At 36.4% G+C, this 6,908-nt stretch overlaps 1 protein-coding gene across 3 annotated transcripts in view; it reads left to right on the forward strand.

Annotated features, from left to right (window-relative positions):
* Window positions 1–6,908, forward strand: part of GABRB1 (gamma-aminobutyric acid type A receptor beta1 subunit) — a 391,944-nt gene that overhangs the window by 371,370 nt on the left and 13,666 nt on the right. The gene's annotated exons all lie outside the window — the stretch shown is intronic.

Raw genomic sequence — 6,908 nt, forward strand, 5'->3', positions numbered from 1 at the left:
ATTGAAATACTGTATCCACTAGAAATTGTTTTCAAGATGGCACCCAGGTGACAACTTAAATATTTATTCATTTAGCCACTGTTTAGCCACATTGGGGATACATCTCTGAACAAGACAAAGTTCCTTGCCTTCATGGAATTTAGATTCTATTGTCGGAACACAGGCAATACACGGACAAACAGTATTAAGAGGATAATTTTAGATCATAGTAAGTGCTATGAATAAAGTAAAACAGAGTAATGGGCAAGAGAATGATTTGGTTCAGGTTAGAGAAAACAGGGAACTTTGATCAGGTGATCAGGAAGACCATTTTGAAGAATTTACCATTTGATCTGAGACCTAAGTGATGAGAAGTAGCAACCATGCCATGTTCAATCTAGGCAAAGTAAATAACAAGTACAAAGGCTTTGAGGAAGGAATTGTTTGTTGTCTTAAAGTACTGAGAGAAGAGCAATGTAGCAAGAGCACAGAAAGTGAGGGAGAAAATAGAGTAGCATAAGATGGGTTGGGGGATCAGGCAGAAACCAAATTATGAATCTTCAAAGTGTATATACCTTCATGTTCTTTACTACGATAATAAATTTGGATGAACACTGTCAGGTAATTAGAAAATTATAAGCAAGGAACATATAGATTTAGCCACATGGTCAAAATCTAAAGCAACACATTTGAATAAATTTTTACTCTTGTATGAAACACTATGCTTGATGCTATGGGAGAAGGGATAGGCACAGAATTTCCCCTCAAGAATCTTCTAGTCTTGCTAAGAAAGAAAATTATACTCATCTGAGGTGACTGGATTATAAAATGAGACAGAACAGCATTTATTTTGAGGAATATATCTGAAAGGCCAGTTCTTTTCTATTCCCATCCCCATCTCAGTTGCCTTCTGAAGCGACTAGCAGGCTGTCTGCATAACCTGGAATGTGTGTTAACTGATATATCATGGGGGAAAGCTCTACATAAAATAAAGTGGTATAGGTTCACTGGTAGGAAAATTCAGAAGATATGAACTAGATGGACACTTAAAGGTAGAATTGGAAAGATAAAAAGGAGAAAACAGGGCCTTTCAATTGTCTAGAAAAGCAATGTTTTCTGGAGAGGTAATTAAATAGAAAGGCCAAACAAACTGAAATTTATTTATTCCTATTAAATAAAAAGATTATAAAGCACATTTTAATCAAACTCTTTGGGCACTTGCCATGATTCCACACCAGAACTTTTCTAAGGTGCTAAGGGACAAATAAAGGCAGAAAGAAAGTCTCATATGGCATATTATATCTAGATGTATAATATATATTGCTCTGAAGAGGACTTAGTAGAAGGCTAATAAATAAATAAAATGTTCCCCTTTAACTAATCTTCATTTTATAAACAGGCTATTTGAATAACACTGGATTTACACATAGTAAGATTTCATTGGATCTCAAATCAGGAAACAACCGAGGTGAATTGACTTTTTAAAACCTGAGTTTCAGGAGAAATTGTAGAAAAAGCCTTCAATTGTCAGATGAAACATTTAAAAAAGAAAAAAATGTGTTTTTATCCATGGAAAAGTAGACTAGGATATCCACAAATGCTTATCACAGAAAAATAAGTAGCAAATTAGGACAAAATTCAAAATCAAATCATGTTAAGTCATGCCAGAGAAGTTTGTATCAGATTAAAAATTATAAACCCTGAGCAAGGATTTTTAAAAATCTGCTGGAAGACATGGAAGAGTAACTGAAAAGAAGCAAAACCTAGTAAGAGAATCAACCCTCAAATGAAGGGAACTATGATGCATGACATCTGTGATTATAACAGCTTTTCCCCTGCAGCTACTCAGATTTTCCAGTTTCTAACTTTCTTATCACATTCTAAAACCAGAGGCTCAGACAATGTGTCAGTAACAATGCAAGTGTATAACGTCATCTGTTCAGAGTATCATCTCCAGCAGTTAAGATAATAATGCAACCTGCATCGTATTAAAAAATGCTACCCCCTGGTTGAATTTAAAAAAATAGAAAATGATATTAGATTTTTCTTTCATATAATGGTTGAATGATTTCCCCCCCCTTTTTTTTTTTTGGATACTCATAAACAGTTGAATTCAAATGACATATGTGCTGTAGTCCCAGACAATTTTCATCTTAAGGATCCCTAATATTTGCCTTGGTATCCTGAAGCATAGAGTGGCACTGATCATTTATCACACATTATTTTTGATAGCCTTGGTTGGGCGATCATGTCAAGGGGTATCTGCACTGAAGCCTCAGAAGTGCTTGCTTTGACTTGATTTATATTTCCGCCAGCTGTACTGAAGCATCTTTTTATGAGTACAGATGCTGAATCCAGACATTAGGAGAGTTTCAGCCTCCAAGGTGATAAAGATTGTAGATTTATGAACCCCTCAGGCATCATTTAAAACTAGAAATGGTATTTAGAGTTTTCAAAGATAGATTTCACAGTACAACTAGGTTGTAAGTAAGCTACTTCTCTGCCACTTTTATACTAACCTGGAACGTATATGGTCATGTATGCTGGCCACAATACCTACCCATTTGCATATAGATCCACCTAAGATGGAATGGTTGCATGAGTGGTCTGTGATGAGAGACTGATTCAAAGTCATTCTAAGTCATGAGAGACATTGCTGGAATCTGCCAAAAATTCACACCAAATGTGCAGTTGAAATTCCAATACTCAAGAAATAGAATTTTCTCTTCAGAATCAAATACTGATACTGTAATCTGGCCTATTTCCCCCGTTCTTATTCTTCATGGTGAGTCATCTACAATTTTAGACACCTATACTTTCAGACAAATTTTTAACTGTAAATCAGCTTTGTATTATAACAAATTCTAGGATACAGAGTGCATCAGGAAAGCAAACAGCTCTATTTTTAAGTCTTTGTTGGAAAGCTAGATATCTATATTAGATTCTTAACCTAGACTCAGGGCCTCACATCACTGCCTCATCCTCAGGCCAAATGGGACAGTTTCCTCAGCTTTTTGATAAAACTTTAACTATTCTAGCCTAGCATCTTAGATTCTGGAGAAATCTGTCATGACAGTTTATGATCTTCTTTAGCCCTCAAACCCCTGCCCAGGTCTGGCTTGGTTAATCCTATCTAATCTTCAGAGTCTTCAGCAGTCTAATTTTCCTTTCCAAGAATCTCCAAATCTCTCTCTCTCCTCTCTCTCTCTCTCTCTCTCTCTCTCTCGCTCTCTCTCTCTCTCTCTCTCACCCATTGCCCATTTTATTCTATACCCGAACAACAAGGATTATTTTAGTGAACAAGGAAAAAAATCAAACACTTAATTGGCTTAAGAAACAAGAATGGAGGGGGGATTTTTTTTGCCAATACAACTGAATGGTCCAGACATAGTTCTAGTTCAACATGTGCTTATGTCCAGATGTTCAAATAATATCATCAGAAAACATCTCTCTTCATCTCCTAATTCTGTTTTCCTTTACATGGGCTTTATTTCAAGTAGATCCTTCTTCTCTCATGGTAATCCCACAACTCCAGAGTTTGTAAGCATTAAAGCTCTACAACCCCAGCACAAAAATTCTTTCTAATAGCAAATAGTCATAACAAAAAAGTCCTAAAATTGAGTCTCTTAGGACCAATTTGAGTCATATTCTCATGCACAAAGCAATCTCTCTGACCATGGAAAACACTAAAGGCTCAAATCTGGGTCATATGCTGGTTCCTAGAGCCTAGAAGATGCAATCAGGCCCACCTTCACCACACATACCAAAGGAAGTCAGGGCAATGTTATCAGAGGAAGGGGCAATGGTATCAGCTAGGCCAAACCAATAGGCATTCATCATAACTCATCTCAGACTTTTTGCCTAAAGGAAAAATATCCAAATTCCTTAGTGTGGGATCCAAGGCCCATCGTGATCTCATTCTTCTTTCTTCTTCTGCCTATTATTCCTCCGTCTCTCATTCACCAACATACACTTTGCTCCAGAAATAAAAACTTACAGTTTCCCCAAATTGCCATGTTCACCCTTTAGAAGTTTTGTTTGGCTTGTCCTCCAGATTCACCTCTTGACTGATGTCTTCCCTCACTCCTCAAGCTGACTTGGTGCTCCTCTTATAGTTTTCCACTGCACCCTATGCTTACCTCTCTCTCTCTTTTAATTTAACAAATATTTGATTTTAATTTAACAAATATTTAATGAGCCCATACTATGTGAATACTCTCTATGTGCTGGGGATACAGATAGCAATGACTAAAACAAAAGCTTACATTTGGATGGGAGAGGCCAACAATGAATATCACACACACAAACACACATGTAATGCCAGGTAATAATAAATGCTGCAAAGAAAAACAAAGTAGGCCTAAATATAGATACTGAATATTCTATATTTGGTATTCCAATGCCTGTCACAAAGCCTAGCACAAATCAGGCACTTAACTGCCTTTTAAAATAACAAACCAAGTACAAATTGATTACAAAACGTAGGCATGCGCTTAGATTTCATGTGTCATTAGGAACTTTTTTCCTATTAGATTCCTACATGAAAAAAACAAAAATGTTGTCATTTTCAAAGTGAGAACTGTCTGATATCTTCTGAAATTAAAATATATATATATATATATAACAAATATTTTCTAATGAAGAATATTTATTTTTTGTTAGGGACAGTCACTGGTAACAATATATGTGTATTATTGACAGATTACTTTTAACCTGTGTTGACAGTTTAAGTGGCCCTAATGTATCTTTTCTCAACTATTCCCTTCTCCTAAAATTTCTACATTAGAATCTAAGCTAATTGATAATTCTATTCTGCTTTTAGTTCATAATCTCCTCCAGTTACGAGGAATAAAGTAGAAGTGCTGTGTTGATTGTCTTAGGAAACTCTGGCTAATGCAGCGAAGTAGAAGATTTCACCTGATGAGATACAGTAATAAGGACTTAACCACTTAAGTGGTTAGTATTCTACAAACCTCAAGATGTTCACATATGTATTGACATTATGCATTCTAAATATTTCTTCAACTATGTGAAAGCAATCATTCATTACTGTGACCATTCATTACTTTTTCTATACCTGAAGAACAAAACATTGCTGAGATTTTGGATGAACATTTTAAGAGGATTCACTGAAGGTGAATCTGAAAAATGATCTTTATTTGCATAATTCAGAATTGAATGAATTTGCTGGTTATAATGCATTTTATATTTAATTCTAAAAGGAATCATCTCAAATACTGGGACTCCCTAAGCAACCAGTGAATGCTTTGCCCATGTGGAAAATGCCCTATGTATAGTTTTTGTTTTCTTGTTTCTATCATTCTCTTCTCAAAGCTCAACAAATTTCCACTTATACCAACTTAAGAAATTATTCTCCAGCCTTCATGTCATGTATCACTCAGGCTTTAACAACACATATTTAAAATTAATTATTAATTGTTTAGAAGTAAAGTAACTGCTTTGTAAATTTTCGAGTATGCCAGAACCAAGTAGGACACTTGGAATGCTTGTGTAAAATGCAGACTGGGAAGATTTTAATCTAGAATGAAATGAGCTCAAACCTGTATTTTTAACAAGCTTCTCAACTGACTCAGATTCACAGTGATGTCTGAGAACCACCATCCTAGAGATTCTCAGGTGTCCTTGGCCACTGAAACCCAAGCAGAGCTCAGAGAAATAGCTCTAAATTTGAGTTTTAGAGTTCCCCATTCTGCAGATATTTATCAGCCCCTCCTTAGAAGAATCTCAGCCTTGGGTCTGGAAGAGTAAGGGGAACATACAGTGACAAACAATTGCAGCAAAAAAGCAGCTGCCCCTCTGTAGCTCACATGATATAATGATGAATGATGATAAATGAAGGAAAGAAAATGATGAAAAGCTAACCAGGTAACAACCTGGCCAAGAGCATTCCAGGAGAGAGGAACAGTGGGTAAAAATGCCCTTTAGGAGCATCAAGGGACAGTCAACAAAAAGTCAATGTGGCTGGAGCAGTGTTCAAGGGGCAGAGTGGTAAGAAATGAGGGCAGAGATGCCTGAAGGCACCAAATCACACGGTGCTTTGTGGATTCAAATGAGAAATCTGGATTTTATTCTATGTCTCAGGAGATAGCTAGAGGATTTAAACAGAAGAGACATGATCTCTTACATTTTAAAAGGATCTCTCCAGCTGCTATGTAGAGAAAAGACTATAGGGCTGCATTCCTGGAAAGAGGAAGATCAATTATGCATCAAGAAGTAGTCAGAATCAGATTGTCTTTAAAAGTAGAGTCACTAGAATATGCTAATACATTGAATGGGAGACATGAGGGAAAGAAAGAGATCCAGGAATAATTATCTACCTGAATAATGTTCTAGAAAATTGACAATTGTTTCATTTTATCTTTATGTTCTCTATTTATTGAATAATATAATGTGTAGTTGTTTAGATTTATGTAGGCTTATACTTAACCGACCGCTTCTCAAAATATTTAAGTTTTTACTTCTACCACTAGTTGTCGAGATAAGCAAATAATCTCCAGCAAAGCCTCTCATCTCTTCCTCCTCTCCTCCTCCCACCAAAGGAAAAGGTTTTAGAAATTTGAGGCCAAGAGAATGAGGGTTGGCAGCCCTGGTGAGAACAAATGACTGACAGCAGCAGCACGTTATATGAGTACATTATATGAGAAGGATGGGCAGATAGAAGATGTGGCTCTGTGGCTCTCCGTTCTCCACAAGTGGAGGCAGCCAGTCCCTCTCTCAAGCTTCATTAAGTAGATTGCAGGTCTCTGGAGGGCAGCTCTGTGGCCAGCATCATTTCATGTGGCTTCCTGGTCTGTACTTCAGACTCACTCAATAAATATGAATTTAATTAAATTGGCTAGCAGGAAGGAAATAAATTTATGTTTGCAAAGTAGATTGAATCTAGAGGTATTTCTCAACAGGGCTTTAAA

The sequence above is a fragment of the Pteropus vampyrus genome, unplaced genomic scaffold (assembly GCF_000151845.1).
Source record: "Pteropus vampyrus isolate Shadow unplaced genomic scaffold, Pvam_2.0 Scaffold79, whole genome shotgun sequence".
Taxonomy (NCBI): domain Eukaryota; kingdom Metazoa; phylum Chordata; class Mammalia; order Chiroptera; family Pteropodidae; genus Pteropus; species Pteropus vampyrus.